Source organism: Musca domestica, unplaced genomic scaffold (genome assembly GCF_030504385.1).
Source record: "Musca domestica strain aabys unplaced genomic scaffold, Musca_domestica.polishedcontigs.V.1.1 76, whole genome shotgun sequence".
NCBI classification, from domain to species: domain Eukaryota; kingdom Metazoa; phylum Arthropoda; class Insecta; order Diptera; family Muscidae; genus Musca; species Musca domestica.
Window position 1 is genome coordinate 86,516 of NW_026712396.1, and position 21,498 is coordinate 108,013.

Sequence of the window (21,498 nt, forward strand, 5' to 3'; positions counted from 1 at the left end):
CTTGCCAATGGTTTTTTCTCCAGTAACGCACAACATGGAAGTGCCAGCAAACCAGTGAGCCAGTCAGCCCGCCAACCAACCATTTATTCCGGCAATCATTGAAACTTGCGTTGGTAAGCATTTGATGTTGGTTGGTTTGCCAGCCAGCCAGCCAGCCAGCTTGTGCGTGGTCAACTATAAAAACGCGTGCCTCACACCAGGCCACGAGCTAAACAATAACAACAACAACACCAATAAAACACAATAAAAAAACTACACATTTTTGTGCGTTTATTGCATTGTTGCATCATTGGACAGAACAGTGCATTGGAATTTGCAACAGCCAACAAGAGTTTTGCCAAACGCTTATGGCTCGAAAGGTTCGGAGCAAGTTCTTTTTGTTTTCTTTGGTTGTTCTTCTTGACAACTTTTTCCGCACACACACACATACTCACTCACACACACCCCAGCATGACATCGATGAAAGCGAAAGAATTGTACAAAAAAGCTGACCTTCAAATGGCATTTGTTGTTGTTAGAGAACTTCGTTATTAGAAATTTGTTTTTAATTTCGGTTTAATTTCGACAGATTTGACTTTTAAAAAAGAACGAACATGTGCCGGTGTGGGGTATTTTTTTGGATTTTTTTTCATATCCCTGTACAAAGGATGTTGGGGTATATGCATTTAGTCTTCATTGGAAAGGGGATGACTATAGGATATCCTACACCATTTTTTCATTGAGCAGTCCTACCTACACTAATAATATATGATTTTATTGGAAATTTATGGAAAATAAATCATATGTAGGTTTTTGGAATGAGGTTTAAGATAAAATTGCATATTGTCAAAGGATTCAGAGAGCCTAGAGATATGTGTTTTTGGACTGAAAGGTTGCCTAGAACTTCTTTTGGAGACTACTTTCGCACAACACGGACCGTAGGCAGCTTTTCAAAGTAATTTCTCTACAACTCTCTCTCTCTCTCTTTCTCAGCCCATGTTGCTGTTAAAGATTTCCTGGAAGCAACGGTGCTTTTAGTCACCTCGGTGCATTGCAGCTTTGTTTGCATATTCTCACTCTTTTACGAGCTAGGAGCTAGCTAGCGAGCTAGCTGCCGGAGTTTATAATCTCTCACAACATCCTAAAAAAGGTCATTATACCCTTAGCCATTCGGCTAGAGAGGATATATAATTTAATACGGTCAAAACCTGCTCCATAACGGTTTTAAACCCTGGGTTTCCTTGGACCAAATCCGTTTCAGGACATTTGGAGTCGATCTAGTGATGTCCGTCGGTCTGTCTGGCTGGTGCACACGGTAACTCTCGTAGGGAGTATCCGATTTCGCTCTCCGCTCGTATTAATCGACCGTGGCATCAGAATATATGCCGAATATTATCGTGAAAATATTCTGGAGCCTTGGGCACGCAAACATTTTGGCCGCAGACGTTGGACATTCCAACAGGACTCAGCACGCGCCACCCAAGAATGGTTACAAAATGAGGTTCCTCGCTTCATTTCCAACTCACAATGGTCACGAAAATCTCGGGATACCCACCCGATGGATTATTGTGTCTGGAGTATTTTGGAAAGCAAGTTTGGCACTAAAAAATACCAAAGTGTAGATCACCTCAAGCAAGCGCTTCGCCGGAATGGGCCAAAATACAGCAGAGCAACATTCGGGCAGCGTGTGACGTGTGGTTTCATTGGTCGATTGAAGGCCATAATTCGTGCCAAATGTGACCAATTCGAAGAAATCTAAAATTTATTCTAAAAATTTGATGCTCTTTCCAACCTTTTTTGCTTTCATTTAATAAAATTTAAAAAAATTATGACGTTTGACTTTGTTATAGTTTTTTTAGACCCAAGGTGTCTTTGGACCTATTCCGTTACAGGACATTTGGAGTCGATCGAGCGATGTTCCTCCGTCTGTCTGTCTGGCTGGCTGGTACACTCGATAACTCTCGTAGGGAGTATCCGACTTGGTCCAAACATTGCACATCGTAATATTTTTGTCAAACCTAAATCGAGTTCGGAGATGGGCAATATCGGTCCACTCCTTCTAATGCCTGCCCCACAAAAGATCAAAATTTTCAAAAAATATATTTTCTGCACAGTAAGGGAACAGATAATCCAATTTTGCTCCAACTTTGCAAATCCAAATATTTATATCAATGCTGGGTCAGGTCCAAATGGATAATACCGGTCCACTTCATCAAGTATAGCCCTCGCAAAGAATCAAAATTTTGAATAATTATAACTGTTGGAAAATATGACGTAAAAATCTGTTTGTCATCAAATTACACTCATCACAATATTGTTATTAATCCAAGGTCTGATGTGAAGATGGAATATATCGGTCCACTTTTTCGGGTACCTTCCCCACAAAGGGTCAACCTGATGAATATCCGTGAAGGTCGAAAAAAGCCAAATTAAGATCCGATTCCATTCAGATTTGACAAATCTCAATATTTCCATCAAAACAAGATCTGCTATAAAGAAGATAGAGATCGGACTATTCCCTCTGGTACCTCCCCGACAAAGGGTCAAAATTTGGAATAACCAAAACGATTATAAAATCCGAAATAAGCATCCGGTCCTTTTCATATGTTACACATCCCATTATTATACCCTCCACCATAGTAAGGAGGGCATGTTAACTTTGTCATTCCATTTGTAACACCTCGAAATATACAGTTTAGACCCCACAAAGTATATTTATTCTTGATCAGCACAAAATTCTATGTCGATTTAGCCTATTATTAGTCTATCCGCCTGGGCAAATCACTCTAGCTTCCGAACAAAATCAAGTAGGTTGATAAAATTTTCTCAAATTATATTATGTCCGTAGGAACTCTTGGGTATTGAAAATGGGCCATGTTGGCCCACGTTTTGGTATAGCCCCCATAAAATGGTACCTCCCGAAATTCGGTATTTTGGTAATTTAAGCGACATTATTTACCGAAATTGTTTCAAATTCGGTATTTAGAGTTCGTAATAGATACTACAGCATAAAACAGAAAATGTGCCATGTATGTCTACGTCTTCGAATAGCCCCCATATAACGGTACCTCCCGAAATTCGGTATTTTGGTAATTTAAGCGACATTATTTTCCGGAATTGTTTCAAATTCGGTATTTAGAGTTCGTAATGGATACTACAGCATAAAACAGAAAATGCGCCATGTATGTCTACGTCTTCGTATAGCCCCCATATAACGGAACCCCCGATATTCGGTATTTTGATGATTTTAGCGACATTATTTACCAGAATTATTTCAAATTTGGTATTTGAAGTTCGTAATGGATACTTCAGCCTATGATAGAAAATCTTCTGTGCAGGTCCACGTTTTGTTATAGCCCCCATTTAATGGTACCTCCCTATATTCGTTGTTTTGATGATTTTAGCTACATTGCCAAATTCGTTCCCAATGGTGGGGCGTATTCAAATTTCATCCCGTCCGAACTTACCGTTTTTTTGCTTGTTTTTACTAACATAAGATCTGCAGTGAAAAGGGAATATATCGGAATTTTGGATATTAATAAAGCTCTAATAACCCGAAATTAACATCCGACTACATTTAGACTTGGCACATATCAATATTTCCATCAACACAAGATCTGTTATAAAGATCTTCTGGTACCCCTCCCATAGAGGATTCAACATTTTAAAAAAACTAAACGCTCAAAGAAAGCCAAATAAGTATCCAACTCCCCTCAAATTCACACACAAACATTTTTGCTAACACAAGATCTGTTGTGAAGATGATCATTTATATCTGCGAACCCCTCTGGTACCTCACCCACAAAGGGTCGCAATTTTTCTTTTATCTCATATAACTTGCGAAACAAGTCAGGGATTCTTTACATATTTCTCTCAACCAGAAACCTGATATGAATATGTAATTTATCGGAGTTTAAAATTGCGAATAAATTGGATATAATCGGAAATAAATGTTCGATTTCCTTTAAATTTCTCATGTCGATATTTTTAACGGTATTGGATGGAGTATAGGTCGACTATATCTGGTACTTCACGCACATTTTAAGATTTTCTAAAAATTATCACATATCCTATATGAAGTGAAGGAAGTAACCAATATAGCCCAAACTTGGCACGTCGTAATATTTATATCATATTTATTTAGGCCCTCTTCGTAATGGACAATATTGGTCCATTCCTTCGTAGCCAACTCCATAGAGGGTCAGCAATTTGAATAATCATGACAGAAGTCAAAATATATTTAAATAATCGAGCATTGGCTGAGTGTACACATCTGTCGGCAAAACCGATTGATCCCTTTTAGCTTGTTTGCCAGATTTTCGATATATTATAATCAATTTTCTTTATATGGCTATTGTTTAGCATAGCCTAAAAATAGAATAATTTTCCCCACAGCCCCTTTCACAATATCGAACAATTATATTTATTGCCCATAGTTTACGTATTATTATTGTTATATCATAACATTCTTTGAATTACTCGACATCCATCCATCGCTTATATTCCCTGGAAAATTGATAAAACTTTTCTTCTTTCACCGACAGAACATCACCTTGTCATAACTATCGCCAGTATTTCATAACATTATCTCTTGCATTTTCCGCAAGATAACCCCAATAATTATTGGAGTTAGGAAAACTACAATTTTATCAAATATTTTATCGAAAGAAACTTTTACTTGGCCAACAGTTTTCCAGATAATCGCGTCAACAATAATCTAATTAATAAATTGCCAAAGTTTAACAAACAATTATCCCCTTCATTTATCCAAATACAATGGCAGGGCACATTATCTCCAGCAACAACAACAACAAATCACATTGTTGTAGTTTGTGTGAAATAAGTTTTAACAAAGGTATTGTTTGGTCTTTTGTTTTTTTGGTAATTCGGAAATTGGGTAATGGCTTTTAGACAACTATTTGCTGTTTTCTTTGTTTGCTAATCATCCAGAATTTTTAACAAATGTTACCACAAAATGTTAGTTGTTTAGAAATTGTTGGGATGTATATTGAAATATTGACAAGAAAACTTTGTATTTTTATACCCTCCACCATTGTATGGAGGGTGTATTAAGTTTGTCATTCCGTTTGTAATACCTCGGAATATAAATTTTAAACCCCACAAAGTATATATATTCTTGATCAGCCTTGATATCTATGTCGATTTAACGATGTCCGTCCCTCTGTCCGTCCGTTTGTCCAGCTGTGGAAATCACTCTAGTTTCCGAACGAATTGAAGTGGATTGATAAAATTTTACTCAGATATGTGTTTGGACTTTTGTTATTGAAAATGAGCCATATAGGTCCGCGTGTTGATACAGCCCCCGTACAACGGTACCTCCCTATATTCTTTATTTGCTGATTTTTGCGACATTATTCACCGGAATTGTTTCCGAGTTCCTATTTGCAATTTGTACAGGCTCCAATATAACTTAACCTCCCTATATATGGTATTTTTATACCCTACAACACTATGTGTTGGGGGTATTATAAGTTTGATTGGGCCAAAAATTATGTAACACCACGAAATATTGGTTTCCAACATAGGAAAGTACATATGGATCTTCCTAGCTCGCCGAGCTGAGTCGATCTAGCTATGTATGTCCGTCCGTCCGTCTGTCCGTCTGTCCGTCTGTCCATGTTAATTTGTAATCACTCTACAGGTCGCAATTATGGCCCGATCTTCACGAAATTTAGAATGGAGGTCGGGGTCGGGCCAGAATAGAACCCTATTTCTTTTTGAGATGATCGCCAAATGTTTAGGGGTTGAAATGGACCAAATACTGAAAAAATTCCTGATTTTGCACTTGCTCTACAGGTCGCAATTATAGACCAATCGACGCGGAATTTCGCATGTAGCTAGAGTTTAGGGCGGGGAAGAAGCCTACCAATTTGCGTGGTCATCGGATAATATTTAGCGGGTAAAATAGACCATATATTTTGTGTTGAAAAAATTCAAAATTTTTCATTAAACCGCGAATATTTGAAATCCCGGCGAAATCACAAAGCCATGACAAGGTTACTTCTGACCTTTACATTGATGTTAACATCCAACAAATCGGATATATAGAAAAATATGTGCGATATATATGTCTATCAAAGAAGATATGCTTGAAAGATCTCTTATATGTCGAGAACGGCTGAACTGATTTCGACAGTTCTCATTAATTCAGAATGGCCTCTTGGCAGGAAAGAAAAGACGTCTAAAAAAATCGCATAAAAATATCTCTCTAAAGATGAAAATATTGATTTTGTAACATTTTCTCATATTTTTTCAATTTTGTCATATTTTTGGCATATTTTCATTTTGAATTAAACATTTGGTAATATTTCTACAGCTAACAAAACTAAGTAGTTAGGATATCAGGATATCATATACAGATCGCATTTATGGCCCGATCCTTACGAAATTTTGCATGGGGATAAGATGAGGGTCAGAATAGATGCCTACTCTTTTTGGAGATGATCGTTATATATTTAGGGGTTGAAATGGACCAAAAAACTGCAAAATTGTCAGCAGGTCGTAATTATCGCCCGATCCTCACGCACATTTGAATGGGGGTTACTGCACATTGTAAAAGCCAAGCAGTTTCGGATGGCCATCCAAAAATATTCAATGTGTGAAATAGTTTACCAACTTTTGTAGACTAAATACGAAAATGACCATTCCAGCGACTTTTTGGAGAATTCATAAATGCAGGAAAGACGCACTTCTAACTATTTCGTTAACGCTGATTTCGTTGAAGAATATAGTCAAATGTCTCTATCTCATATAGATGCGTTTCAGTCAAAAACCAATAATAAATGTTAATCTTTTGCCACTTCTGAGAGATTATAGGTCTTTGGGAAATTTTGGTTCCAGATCTAGGAAGACCATTTACGTGCAACATCTACCAATAAATTGGAAATGAGCAAATTCGTTTAAGTTGCTATTATCCGAAAATTAGAGAGCGAAACCTGATGGTTTTCTTTTATTATTTGTCACAATATCATGTGGAATTCTTTCGAGTATCTCGCCTATATAAACAGTATCGTTTATTATAGTGTTGTAGGGTATTCAACGGTCGGCCCCGCTCGACTGTAGCCTTTGCTTACTTGTTTTTTCATATTTTTGGCATATTTTCATTTTGAATTAAACATTTGGTAATATTTCTACAGCTAACAAAACTAAGTAGTTAGGATATCAGGATATCATATACAGATCGCATTTATGGCCCGATCCTTACGAAATTTTGCATGGAGATAAGATGAGGGTCAGAATAAAAGCCGTTTCTTTTTGGAGATGATAGCCATATATTTAGGGGTTGAAATGGACCGAAAAACTGCAAAATTGTCAACAGGTCGTAATTATGGGGGTTGCCGGACATTGCAAAAGCCAAGCAGTTTTGGATGGCCATCTAAAAATATTCAATGTGTGAAGGAGTTTGCCAACTTTTATAGACAAAATACGAAAATGTCCATTCCAGTGACTTTTTGGAGAATTCACAAATACAGGAAAGATGCACTTCTTATAGTGTTGTAGGGTATTCAACGGTCGGCCCCGCTCGACTGTAGCCTTTGCTTACTTGTTTTAATTTCCAAATGATAGACTTTATTCAAAGTTCGACCCCACCGAACTTAATTTTTTTAATACCCTAAACCATAGAATGGAGGGTATATTTAGTTTGTCATTGCATTTGTAACAACTCGAAATATACACTTTAGACCCCACAAAGTATATATATATTCTTGATCAGCTTAAAATTCTATGTCGATTTAGCAATGTCCGTCCGTCTGTGGAAATCACTATAGCTTCCGAACGAAATGAAGTAGGCTGCTAAAATTTTACTCAAATGTGTATTATGTCTGCAGGACTTGGTATTGAAAATGTGCCATGTAGGTCCACGTCTTCGCATAGCCCCCATATAACTGTACCTACCGATATGCGGTATTTTGATGATTTTAGCGACATTATTTACCGGAATTGTTTCAAAATTGATATTTAAAGTTCGTAATGGATACTACATCCTCAGACAAAAAATGAGCCATGAATGTCGACGTCTTCGTATAGCCCCCATATAACGGTACCCCCCTATATTCGGTATTCTGATGATTTTAGCGACGTTATACACCGGAATTGTTTCAAATTTATTACTGGAAGTTCGTAATAGATACTACAGCCTATGACAGAAAATTGTCTGTGCAGGTTAACGTCTTCGTATAGCTCCCATATAAAGGTACCCCCCAATATCGGAATTGTGACGATTTTAGAGATATTATTTACCGGAACTATTTCTATTTGGTATTTGAATTTCGTAATGAATACTACAGCCTATGACAGAAATTTGTCTGTACAGGTCCACGTTTTCGTATAGCCCCCATATAACGGTATTTAGATAATTTTAGCGACATTATTTACCGGATTGTTCCAGGTTTCGCATTTGAAGTTCGTAATGGATACTACAGCCTGTGACAGAAAATTGTCTGTGCAGGCCACGTTTTAAAACCCACATGGTACTTCCATATATTCGGTATTTTTATGATGTTAGCTACATTATAAAAAGATTTTTTTCAAGTTTCGCATTTGAATATGTGATAGCTTGTGACAAAAGTTGCCTATGCAGGTCCACGTCGTCATATAGACCCTAATATACGGCTACATATGGTATTTTTAAGATTTTTAAAAGAATTTTTAACGGATTTTATTTTTTTTTTTTGAAAATTGCAAAATTTGTACCAAATGGTGGAGGGTATTCAAAGTTCGTCCCGGCCGAACTAACATCTTTTTTACTTGTTAATTTGAAAATTCGTTCGAAATGGTGTTTTTAGTTGTTTTGATGACATATCGTTAATCTTTTATTATTATTAGCGGATAACTTTAGACATGTTTTAGGTCTAATCTCCGCCAAAAACATTTAAAACAAAAAACACTTTCACCTTCAAAAAAATGTTGAAGGCGTTACGCCAAAAAAATGTCGGTTTCAAGATATTTAGAATATTTTGTTGTTGCAAAATGGTGGAATATACCAAAAAATGTCATTCTACTTCGTACCTCTTCTATAAAATATAGACCGAATTCGAATATCGAATATGCTTATTTCGTATTTTATGATAGTTTTGGTTATTAAAAAATTTTACTCGTTGTGAGGGAGGAAATATTGAGATGTGTCAATTTTGAATGGAATCGGATATTGATTTAGCGTTTCATGAGCTTCTTCGATATTTAAAATTTTAACCCTATGTGGAGAGGTATTTGATGGAGTTAACCGATATCCATTTTCGCACCTGACCTTAGGACTGATGAAAATATTTTGTGCAGCAAAATATTTTTTTTTTTTTTTTTTTGAAAATTTCGACCTCTTTTGAGGGAGGTAACAGAAGGAGTGGAGCGATATTGCCCATCTCCGAGCTTGATCTAAGTTTAATAATAATATTACGATGTACCGAGTTTGGATTAAATCGGACACTCCCTTCTAGAGTTATCGTGCTCACAAGTCAGCCAGACAGAGAGACTAACGGACGGACATCGCTAGATCGACTCCAAATATCCTGAAATGGATTGGGTCCAGTGATGAGACACGTTTTGGCCGTATCAAATGATATATACCCTCTCTAGCCATATGGCTGAGGGTATAATCTCTCTCAATCTGGTACGCACGATAACTCTAGAAGGGAGTATCCGATTTAATCCAAACTTGGTACATAGTAATATTATTATAAAACTTAAATCAAGCTCGGAGATGGGCAATATCGCTCCACCCCTTCCGTTACCTCCCCCACAAGAGGTCGATTTTTTCAAAAAAAAAAAGAATAAAAATTGCTGCACAAAAAGAGAAAGCATAGGCAAATCCTAATATTTGCACCAGTCCTAGGTCAATCTCTTTAAAAATCAGTGGGGAGGTTATTTCAATTTTCACTGATGACCCAATTTAAGACAATAAGAGATTTTTAAGGAAGGAACACCATAATGATAATTTTTAAAAATCAGTTGCCTATTTTTTAATATATTGATAAGGTTTCGGTCTATCTCAGATAGGAAGGCTTAATTGTCATCCAATTTTAACACCTCGAAATATACATTGTAGACCCCACAAAGTATATTCTTGATCAGCATAAAATTCTATGTCGACTTGGCGATCGACCGTACGTTTGTCCGTCTGTGGAAATCACTCTGGCTTCCGAACGAAATGAAGAGGTTGATAAAATTTTACTCAGATGTTTATTATGTCTGCAGGACTTTTGGTATTGAAAATGGACCATGTAGGCCCACGTTTTGGTATTTCGATGATTTTAGCGACATTATTCACCGAAATTGTTTTAAGTTTGGTATTTGATGTTCGTAATGAATACTACAGCATAAGGCAAAAATTTGTCGGTGCAGGTCCACGTCTTCATATAGCCCCCATATAACGGTACCTCCCAAAATTCGGTTTTTTGATGATTTTAGCGTCATTATTCACCGGAATTGTTTCAATTTACGTATTTAGAGTTCGTAATGGGAACTACAGTCTGTGACAGGAATTTACCTATGCAGGTCCAGGTCTTCGTTTAGGCCCCATATATCAGTACCTCCCTATATTCGGTATTTTGACGAGTTTAGGTACAATACCCACCGAAATTGTTTGAGATATCGTATTTAACGTTAGTAATGAATGCTATAGCACAGCTCAGATATATATACGATATTTTGATGATATACGATATTTTGATGATTTTAGCTACATTATTCACCGTTATTTCCAGTTTTGAATTTTCATATGGTAATTGCTAATGGCAAACAATGCCTATATAGGTCCACGTCGTATTGACCCCAAAATAACGGCTATATTCGGTATTTTTAAAATTTTAACAGAATGTTTTAAGGATTTTATTTTTTGAAAATTTTCAAATTCGTTCCAAATGGTGGAGGGCATTCAAAGTTCGGTCCGGCCGACCTTACTACTTTTTAACTTGTTTTACTTGTTTTTGTTTATATACGGAGTTGCAGTTGCCTCTTCTTTTCTAAAATTTGAACACTTTCTGATTTTCAAAGTAATGTCGCTATATTTCTTAGCATTGTTGAAGCGTACACACAAGCCTATTCATACTGCGGCACTAGTTGAAGAAAAAACCTCAGATTGCGGACCCTTTACATTGAAGTATTTGTTTCAGATGTAGGGAGGTGGGGATGGTAATATCGGTCCACTCTTTCTGATAGCATCTCCACTTATCAACGAATATTAATTTTTAGTTCCCAAAAAATGCTATATCCCGGGGTTTTCTTCAAACTTCGTACATTACAACATTTCGAACAACATTGGATTTTCAACAAGTAAAAAAGCAGTAAGTTCGGCCGGGCCGAAATTTGAATACCTTCTGTTAAAATCTTAAAAATACAAAATATCGGAAGGTGCAGATATATTGGGGGGATAAACGATATTGTGGACTTATATAGACAAATCTATGTCTGGGGGTGAAGTACTCACAAGAATTTCAGACAATTCCCTTAAAAAATGTGGCTAAAATCATTAAAATATCGAATATCGGGGGTTCCGTTTATAGGGGCTATACGATATCGTGGACCTATACAGACAATTCTCTTTCAGGGGGTAAAGTACTCACAAGGAACTCCTTGTGGTATATATCGGTCTACTCCTTCTGGCACCTTCCCCACAAAGTGTCAAAATTTTTAATATCCATGAAGATCAAAAAACGCGAAATGAACATCCGATTCCATTCAGACTTGGTACATCGCAACATTTCCATCAACACTCGATCTATTATAAAGTTGGTAGAAATCGGACGATTTTTTCTGGTACTTCCCCCAAAAAAAGGGTTCAATATTTTGTATAATTACAACTCTTATAAAATGTGATGTAAGAATCCTATTGTCTTAAATTGTCACACATCCGAATATTTTTTAAAACCCAAGATCTGCCGGAAAGATGGAATATATCAGTCCTCCCCCACAAAAGGTCGAAATTTTGAATATCCATTAAGCTCATAAAACGCAAAATTACCATCCGATTCCATTTAGACTTGGCACATCTGAATATTTCCATCGGCACAAGATGTGTTATAATGATGGTAGAGTTCAGAATACTCCTCCTGGTACCTCCCCCACAAAGGGTGAAAGTTTTGAATAGCCAAAACGATTATAAAATCCGAAAAACACATAAAGTTCTCTTCAAATTAGACATATCACAATATTTTTTTAGCCCAAGGTCTTGTGTAAAGATGGTATATCGGTCTACTCCTTCTGGTACCTCCCCCACAAAGGGTCAAAATTTTTAATATCCATGAAGATCATAAAACGCGAAATGAACATCTGATTCCATTCAGACTTGGTGTATCGCAACATTTCCATCAATACAAGAGCTATTATAAAGGTGGTAGAAATCGGACGATTTCTTTTGGTACCTCCCCCACATGGGGTTTAATATTTTGAAAATTTTACACATTTTTGTTAACAAAGATCTATTGTGAAAATGACATATATCTGCGAACCCCTTCTGGTGCCTCACCCACAAAGGAGCACAATTTTCAATACCTTTTATCTTTACAACTTGCTATGTCTATACTTTGCTTTCAACCAGAAAATTGGATATAAAAATTCGATTTACTTGTATTTTTTCACACCGATATATTTATCTGTATTACATGAAGTATGGAAATAGAATTCTTCGGTCGACTATACCCGGTACCTCATCAAGTGATGAAAGTTACCAATTAAGTTCAAACCTGGCACGTCGAAATATTTATATCATTTTTATTTAGGTCCGATTCGAAATGGACAATATTGGCCCATTCTTTGAAAACTCACTCCATAGAGGGTTAGGAGTTTGGATAATCATAACAGAAGTCCAAATATTATTAAGTAATCGAACATTGGGTGAAGGTATACATCAGGCGGCAAACTGATCTATACTTTTTACATTTTTTTTTTTTTTTGCTTGTTTAAATATGGAGCTGACGTTGTTTCTCTTCTTCCAAAATCCGTAGGCAATTTTCGCACACATTCTAATTTTCAAATTAATCAAATTATTCAAGTGTATACTGAACCCTATTCATGCTGCTGCACTAGTCGAAGAAAAAACCCTAGATTACGGACCCTTTAAATTGAAATATTTGTTTCAGACATAGGGAGTTGGGGGTGGTAATATTGGTCCACTCCTTTTGGTAGCTTCTCCACATATGAACGAATTTTTAATTTTCAGCTCCCTAAAAATGCTACATCCCGGGTTTTCTTCAAACGTCGTACATTACAAAATTTCTTACAACATTAAATTTTCCAGAATAATGAAACCATATTTTTAGTACCATCCCAAAAAGGTTAAGATTTTCAAATAATCATGGTCATTTTGTGAAATTTCAAAAAAAAATTTTTATATTTTTCTTATTTTAGAGAAAATTTAAAAAAACTTTTATTCGCGCTAATTTTTTCGTTATTTTTCGAATTATGAAATTAAATATTTACAACAAGCAACCAATTAAATATTTTAACTTAATTAAAATTTAATTTTTATTGACCGGATTTTTAAATTCAAAATGAGAAAAAAGGGTCAATATGTTGACAACTGGTAAACATTTAAACACAGCAACCTATAGGTACTGACATTACCTACCAATAGTTTGTTTAAACTGCTTCACTGCTTTTTGTTGAAACGTATTTCTTGTCAAATATGCATCAAGCTAATATCAGGATTAATATTTAATTAATTCTCTATTAATCTTTCATTGTGTGTTGAACTACACAAAATTATTTGAAAATTTTATGGTATTTATTTAAAAAAGAACATTTTTTTATTACTTATTAATTTATTATTATTTTTTTTTTAATTCTAAAAATTACTAGTATATATTTTTTAATTTATATTTTACATAGTTAGGTAATTTTTTCACATATTTATTTATGCCTTAATTTTTCAATATTATTTTAATCTTTATAACATCTTTGTTTCCATTCAAATAATTTTCTTTTGGTTTGTTATTTTCATTACAATTTTTTTTTATTTTATTTATTTTTTATTATTATTATTTTTTAATTTTTTTTATTTATTTTTTATATTTTTTAATTTAAATATTTTTTCTTTCCTTCTTTTTTCACAACTTTTCACCATTAACACTTGTCAACTGGTCACTTTCATTCATTAACACAAAACTGCCGACGTACAAGAAGGACCACGACAATCGTAACCGTTGCCAAAAGCCAACCACTGCATGGCCAGGCGAGGCATGCAACATCAAAAGGAAAATACCGATGCGACACGGATCCACGCAAAGAGAGATTCGAACAAAACGCGTCCGTTATGTTCACAATTTAACGTGAAACTGATTTTGGATTTTGTGCTTCCTAATTTTCTACTTGTTGTGTGCGTGTGTGTGTGTGTGCTTGTGTGTGACAGACAGCCAGTCACATGCGAAGCATGCAGCCAGGCAAGCAACTAGCTAGCCAGCCACCAAGCAAGCAAGCAAACATGCACCGTAATTCCAGCAACATATCATCCGTTGCTTTTAAAGCTCTGCCAACGACTTTAAGCAGCAAGCGTTTTTAGCCATGTTCATTCGGTTGTGTATGTGTGTGTGTTTTCCTTTGGCCAATATGAATTGTGGAGCATGCTGTGCGCGAGTGCTTCACTTCGTGCAGTACATTCGGTTTGTTTTGATTGTTGTTGTTTGGCAAATTTCATTCATGATTTCAGTAAATGAGTTGTTTCGCCGAATGCCAAACAGCTGTTTTTTGTTTACAAAAAGTTGTTTTCGTTGTTTTGTTTGCAACATTTAATGTTGCAGCAACATTATTTAGTGTTAGTAGTCCAAAGACATAGCTAAATACTCTCGATGCATTCGATAACAATTATATTTGCTATCAGATATCTTATACAGCTCGGAAATACATTTGCCAAATGTTATCGGTTCAGATTTGGATATAGCTCATATATATCCTTAATCCGATTTCAGGTTTATTGTGTAAACAATGACTAATATCAGTCCGAATGGACGAATTTTGACTTTTCTGACGAATTTTGACTTTTCTGACGAATTTCGGCCTAAAAGCAAGTGCTCCTAATTTAGGTTGAAATCGGTTCAGATATACTTTTAGCCCTCACATGCGTAATATGCACTCCACTACAATGAAATTTGTTACTGATCATCAGATACTGCTCTAAAAAATACCTCTGCCAAATTTTATCGAGTTAGGTTCAGATTTTTTATATAACTTCAATATACACATTCATCGGATTTTACGGATATTGTTCCCCATATATGTAATATCAGGCCAACTTGAATAGATTTTTTTTCATATTTAACCGAATTTTACCATTTGGTGAAAGTCGGTCCGAAGTCATGTCATGCACTATACAGCAATGTTATTTGGTTCATAGTTGGTAGGATCTACTTCACATAAATTCCCAATATAAACTTTTTTGTTATGGGAGCTCTACTAAATACGCATTGTGGTGTTGGACATCATATAGTCGGCCCCTACCGACTTTTGACCTTTCCTTACTGGTTGGTATTGAAAAATGGCTATTTAGGGGCATGTTTTGGTATAGCCCTCTTATAACTTACAGACAGATTAAAGGTTTTTTTTGGGTGTATTAGCTACAATCTTAACCAGAATGTACTGTAAATAGGCAGCATATGTTCGCATCATGTTAGATACATCCTTGCATAGAACTGTACCACGTTTTGGCATATCCCCCATATAACGATACCTTTCTATATTCGACATTTTGATGATTCAAGCGACATTATTTACCGGAATTGTTTAAAATTTCGTATTTGAAGTTCGTAATAGGTGCTACAGCTTGTAACCGAAAATTGTTTATGCAGGTCCACGTCTTCGTATAGGTCCCATATAGTCCCCATTTTAATGGGTATAGGTATTACGTGTCTCGTTCTAACACCGTTATTTCAATGACCCTAGGTCTCTTTGCAACAAATCCAAAATATTTTACTGCGCAGAAAAAAAGGATAATCCGATTTTGCCACAACTTTGCTAATCCTAATATATGCATCAGTGCTAGGTCAGGTGCAAAAATGGAAATTATCTGTCCACTCCCCTACAAAATTTGGAATAATCACAACTCTTATGAAATATTATATAAGAGTCCGATTGTCTTCAAATTTCTAATATCGTACTATTTTTATTAATCCAAGATCTGCTGCGAAGATGGAATACGTCGGACTACACTTTCTGGAACCACTCCAACAAATATTCAAAATTTTGAATATCCATTAAGCTCATAAAACGCGAAATTAACATCCGATTCCATTCAGATTTAGTACATCTCAATATTTCCATCGACACATAAAGATGGTGGAGGTCGGACCTTTTCTTCTTGTACCTCGCCCACAAAGAGTCCAAGTTTTTATACCCTACACCACAAGGTGGTCAGGGTATTATGTCTTTGTGCATTTGTTTGTAACAGGCAAAAGAAAAAGAAGATAAACCCATAGTTCCTTTTGATGATCTGCATAGAATCACATTCTGAGCCGATTTATGCATGTCCGTCCGTCCGTCTGTCCATGTATTTTTGTAAACAAAGTACAGGTCGCATTTATTGCCCGATCCAGATGAAATTTTGCACAGATCGTTTGTTTGGCCCAAGGACGAACCCTATTGAAATTGAAGGTAATCGGCTAAAATTTAGATATAGCTCCCATATATATCTTCGTCCGATTTACCTTTTATTGTGCACCAAATGTGTAGTATCAGCCCGAATTGTATGGAATTTTGCATATACACCCAAATTAAGCCTGAAAAAAAGTATGCCAAATTTGATCGAAATCGGTTCGGATATAGCTATAGCTTCCATATATATTTCTCATCCGATTTGTTATATTTGTTACCCACAGCCGCAATATGCACTCTGAAACAACGATATTCAGGGAAATATATCAAATACAGCTCAGAAATATCTTTGCCAAATTTTATCGAGATCGGTTCAGATTTGGATATAGCTCCCATATATATTTTTATCCGATTTTAAATTATTTGTGCACCAAATGGGCAACACAAGTCCGAATTTAAAAGATACAAATGCTTCGGCATATTTAGTCCTTTGAACTTTAAATTATAATTATAATCATAGCTTGTATGATTGAATTCTCCCATAAAAACTGTTAATTGTTATGTGGAGCTCTACTAAATTAGTGGCAAAGTGGTGATGATACCCTATATCATAAAGTCGGTCCGCCCGACTTTAGGACTTTCTTTACTGGTTAATAACAAAAACGATTATATAAGCCGGAATAAACATCCGGTTCTCTTCATATTTTACACATCCCATTATTTCTACTAACGCAAGATCTGCTGTAAAAATGGGATATATCGGTTCGCCACTTCTGGTACCTCCTCCACAAATAGTCAACATTTTGAATATCTATGAAGCCCATCAAACGCGAAATTAGCATCCGATTCCATTCCGACTTGGTACATCTCAATATTTCCATCAACACATAAATATGGTACTGGTCGGACAATTTTGTCTGATACCTCCCCCACTCAGGATTCAAGATTTTGAAAAGCAAAACGCTCAGAGAAAGCGAAATTAGCATCCAACTCTCTTCAAATTTCACGCATATAAACATTTCTGCTTACACAAGATCTGTTGTTAAGATGATATATATCTGCGAACCCCTTCTGATGCCTCACCCACAAAGGGTCACAATTTGAAATACTTTTATCGGGTATAACATGCGAAACATGTCAGCTATTCTTTACAACTAGCTATATATAAATATTTCTTTCAACCAGAAACCTGAGATGAATATGGAATTTATGATTTCGCATAAAATCGGATATAAGTGTTCGATTTTCTTACTAGAATATGTTTGTGTTGTTATGTTGTAGTATGTGTGTTTTATATTTTCAATAGTTCCATGTATAGATTTGATTTAAACATTTCATCCGAAATTTTCAAATTTTTTTGACATGTATTTTCTTTTTTTATTATTTTAAAGTGCTGCTAACATTGTCATTTCCCATAGAAATGTTCATCTAAAAACTGCAAATACCATATTCGAAAGCGACAATACACAATGCTAAGTTTTCAGCCATTAATATTGAACTTTTACAACAGCAAAAATAATGGCAATGAAAACTATCTCACATTTCCTCCACTGACAACTACCCGCTTAAATATTTATTTTCCTCATTTAAATTGCAATTTTATGCGTTGTCGCCTATTAAATGCCAACTAAGTTGCGCTTTATGTGGTCATATCAAGAGACGATGATGAAGAAGAAAATGAAAACAAGCAAATAAATTCCTTGCGATATATGAACCAATAAAATTTTACTGAATTGCCAAAGCAAACAACAAAGTTGTAGGATTGGGTCATCAGCAGTCGCCGCACTTAAACAACATTACTTATCTTCAGCCACATGAAAATGGGTTTTAATTAAATTCCCACTGAAGTGGCCAGAGATAATGTAAAGACAACACTTGAAATGTGGTGGTTTTTATAAATTACTTTTGCAACATGTTGCAGACGAGACAAGAGTTGTGACAACATGTTATGAAAGAGAAAAAAGCTCTGTTGAGAAAGATTTAAGAGAGCACATTTATAGTTGTTACAGTGGGAGGAAATTAGGTATGACACCAAGATATAATATAAGCCAGAGACAATCATATTCCAATACGGGTATATTTATAAGAATATATGCAGTTGAAGACCAATATTTGTATAGTTTTTTAATTCTTGGATTTTTTAACTAATATTTGTTAGTGATTTTCTGAAACATTTCCTGTCCTTTGACTAGCAGAATCGTTAGCTGGAAATACATTTTTGAACTGGCTCTCATTAAGTTTTGTGGCCGTTAATTCATTTATACAGGGGCGTCGAGTAGTTGTCCTTATTTTATAAGGTTTAGTGGGTCCTGATGGTGATCCTGTCTACATCTGAGCTTACCTCGGCATATGAGAAACCACGTTACATATTTTATCAGGTACCAAAAGATGTTTTCAAAAAAATCTAGTCAAGGATACAGTGAATTTTTCAAAACTAAAATGCTTGTCAGGACATAGCGTACTGCTTTCATAGAAATGGTGCTAACAATCACGAATATAATGAATATTTTTAGAACCAACAAACTTGAATTTTTAAAGATTAATTTTTACAATTACAAACAAGCCTAGATTTTTTAATGGAATAATTATTTAAGAATCAACAAGCGTTGATTTATTGAAAAAAATTTTTTCAAGGACAAACAAACATAGATTTTTAAGAGAATAATTTTTTCAAGCACCAAAACGCGTGGATTATTCAAATACCCCAAAACGTGGATTTTTAAGGAATATTTTTAGCAAGTATGTGGCGGCCGGAAAGTACTCAATAATAATTTACTTTAAAAATATTATTTTTATGTGATCAAGTCATCTTTGATTTTGTATTTTTCTTTTTTCGTCAAGTTAGCCTTGACTTTCAGTTTTTGTATTTGGTGACAACAAAATAATTTTTACATTTTCTAGAGAGTTCTATTTTGTCTTTTGGAAATTAAACATTAATTTTTTAAAAAAAAAAAATTAAATTGTTGTGGTTTTATTCATACCAACGCACAACAAATTGGTGACCCCGGACAAAAAATAAGAACAGCCAATTGAACGGAAATCAGACCTACTAATGGCAACCACCGCTACAAATTCTGGACCATCAATGGAAGTTTCGCGAGTAGCTGTGAAAGCTCCACCATTTTGGCGTTCAGACCCGCTGCTTTGGTTTAAACAAATGGAATCGCAATTCATTATGGCTGGTATTACGCAAGATTCCACAAAATTCCATACCATTGTCGCATCTATTGAAAGCAGTATTTTGGAGAAGGTATCAAACATCATCGTCGATCCTCCTGCGGAAAACATGTACGACACGCTTAAGGAAAAACTTATTAGCAGTTTTTCGGATTCAGAGGAGAAGCGTCTCAAGAAGCTTTTGACTAACGTTGAACTTGGAGACAAGAAGCCTTCAGAGTTATTATCCGAAATGCGGTCTTTGTCTCAAGGTAAGGTTTCAAACGACATTTTGAAGCAGTTGTGGATGCAACGTCTTCCTTCACAAATGAAGGCGATATTGTCAGTTAGTGAAGATAGTCTTGACAAATTATCAACGATGGCCGATAAGATTGCGGATAGCAGTGAATCGGATGTGTGCAGCTTTTCTCCATCGAGCACTCGTTTAGAGGAAATTGAGAAGAAATTGCAAACGCTCTGCACGCAGATAAATTCCTTCAGGAAGTCAAGAAGCCGTAGCAAGTCATCATCATCAAGGAATAGACGGTCAAATTCCGGAAGCAAATCAAAACCTTATTGTTGGTATCATTTCAAATTTGGGGAGAAAGCCAGAAAATGTCTTGCTCCATGCAATTATAAGCCTCCAACTTCGGAAAACTGAATGGTGCACCATCTTTGGTGACGGATGAGTGTACCCCAGATATATGTCGCCTGTTTGTTCGAGACATTAAATCGAAAACCAGGTATTTAGTAGATACAGGGGCAGATTTAACGGTATATCCTGTGTCGCAATCCATGCGAAATCAACCTCCCAGTCAGCTTGTTTTGTATGCCGCAAACCAAACTCCGATTAGGACATATGGTACAAAAACCCTTTCCATAGATTTGGGAATGAATCGATTGTTTAAATGGAACTTCGTAATTGCTGATGTACAAAAACCTATTATTGGATCAGTTTTTTTGGGGAAATATGGACTACTTATCGATATTAAGAATAATACTCTTATAGACCCCCACACCAATTGGAAATGTAATGGTGCTATAGCAAGTGTACAGGATTCCGCTATTAAATGCATTTCGAGATCATCTCAATATACGTCATTGCTGCGAGAATTTAACGACTTAACAAAGATTAATTTCAAATCTAGAGCAAAACATTCAGTTAAGCATCATATCGAAACTACGAAAGGTCCACCCGTTTTCAGCAAACCCAGACGTCTTCCACCTGAAAAACTACAAATTGTGAAGAAAGAATTCGAGGAAATGATTCGTCTTGGTATTTGTCGTCCATCAAATAGCAGTTGGGCTAGTCCGCTACATATGGTGAAGAAATCCAATGGTGAGTGGCGTCCATGCGGTGACTACCGTGGTTTAAATGCTCGCACCGTCCCAGACCGATACGCAGTTCCACATATTCATGATTTTGGTGCATTGCTGGATGGTAAGACAATTTTTAGCAAAATTGATTTGGTTAAAGCTTACCACCATATACCAGTGGAAGAAGAAGATATAAAAAAGACAGCAGTAGCAACACCGATTGGAAATTTTGAATTTACTAGGATGGCATTTGGATTGTGCAACGCTGCACAAACATTCCAACGATTTATGCACGAGGTATGTAGAGACTTAGAATTCGTTTACGTTTATATAGACGACATTCTCGTGGCATCAGTAAGTGCGGAAGAACATCAAAATCATCTTAGAAGATTATTCGAGAAACTGCGCCAATATGGTTTAACTATCAACATCGATAAAAGTGTTTTTGGAGTTGCGGAATTGGAATTTCTTGGGTATCTCGTAACAAAAGAAGGGTTAAGACCTCTTCCT

At 35.8% G+C, this 21,498-nt stretch overlaps 1 long non-coding RNA gene across 1 annotated transcript in view; it reads right to left on the reverse strand.

Moving 5' to 3' along the window:
• Nucleotides 1-13,643, reverse strand: part of LOC105261769 (uncharacterized) — an 84,923-nt gene extending 71,280 nt beyond the window's left edge. The window contains exon 1 of the long non-coding RNA XR_891516.3: nt 13,562-13,643. This is a non-coding gene — a long non-coding RNA (uncharacterized LOC105261769). The remainder of the gene's footprint in view (nt 1-13,561) is intronic.
• Between the last annotated feature and the right edge of the window lie 7,855 nt (nt 13,644-21,498).